Source organism: Aplysia californica, unplaced genomic scaffold (assembly GCF_000002075.1).
Source record: "Aplysia californica isolate F4 #8 unplaced genomic scaffold, AplCal3.0 scaffold00154, whole genome shotgun sequence".
NCBI lineage: Eukaryota > Metazoa > Mollusca > Gastropoda > Aplysiida > Aplysiidae > Aplysia > Aplysia californica.
Window position 1 is genome coordinate 649195 of NW_004797424.1, and position 1434 is coordinate 650628.

The following is a 1434-nucleotide window of genomic DNA, read 5'->3' on the forward strand; positions in this document are numbered from 1 at the left end:
CCCCCCTTCCTCACCGTGGGACCTCCCCTAACTGACTCTATTATGGCTCATTTTTAAACACGACATTCTGCAGTTTCAAAACACATTTCTAGGTGAATTGTACTGAAAAATAATGACCAATGCACCTATAAAAAAATGCAAATTTGCAGTATTCAAGGACTCTCAAGATTTGAAAGTCACAAAACTTTGGCGGCCATTTTCTCACCAATCGTACTTTAGGCTTTTGTGGGGGGGGGGTGAGTGAATGCGCATGCACGCGCGCATAATGTGTGTGCTTTCAAAAACCTTTAGTTACAATTTCTCTGACACTGCAATCTTTAAGTACACTTGACGACTGTTTGGGGTTTTCCAATGGTGTTTCTTTGTGTCTATTTTTGTTTTATTAGTGCGCAGAATAAGAATACGAATGTCCCCTGATCACAAGATATTAATAGACACCTTAATGAGATTAATTAATTTTCGACGTTGAACCCTAGCCTACTATTGCTGCAGGGGCATTAAAGTTTGATTCTCACACATTCTCATTTGTGCTTTTGTACTTGATAGAGTTGTATATTCGTTGTATTTTGTCTGTGGTCTGGCATGGGGATTGGTAAGCTATGACATATTACACATTACACTACCTATGACACGTTGCATTACATAAAGATGATTGACTGAAGTGGTACATAAGCATGGTACGTCACATGGGTCATCTGGACTGGCCAGGACTATCGCTCATGGTACAGAGCAAAAAGGGGGGATAGGGAATGGGTGGGGGAGGGCGAGGAAGAGGCAGACAGAGGAAACGATTGGAAGACAACATCAAATAGTAAACTAGTCGTGACTGGAACGCTTTACTGTGAAACGGGAGAACTATACGAGGAGCAGAAAAAAGGTATTATAAAATCTACAGTGGTACACTAATTATCAGCCAGACGACGGGACGTGGGTGGTTGGCCAGTGTTTCGGTGCATTCTGGCTCCTTCTTTCCTATCAAACCTCTATCGTCCTAATATCTCCTCCTCTCTGGTGACACCTCTTATTTTCAGTTCTTAAATGACTTATCTAAATGTATTGCTGGTGCCGCAAAACTTACTAAGACCACGGTATAAGTAAAGAAGAGGAAAAAGAAAGAAGCATTCACTTTCCCTTAAGATACCTGCGTCTGTGGTGTAATGATAAGGCTCTACATCTTTGCACTCAGGAGAAGTGAGTTCGATTCCCGATTTGGGAAGTTGCTTCTCATCGGGTATGTCCATCCATCTCCTGAAATTTTGTACTAGATGTATCCCATTCAGCATGGGCTTGCCCTGGCAGGCTGGGTCAAATCCACCGGTGCCCTTAAGTTCTGAGGTTAAAGAAGAAGAAGAAGAAGAAGAAGAAGAAGAAGAAGAAGAAGAAGAAGAAGAAGAAGAAGAAGAAGAAGAAGAAGAAGAAGAAGAAGAAGAAGAA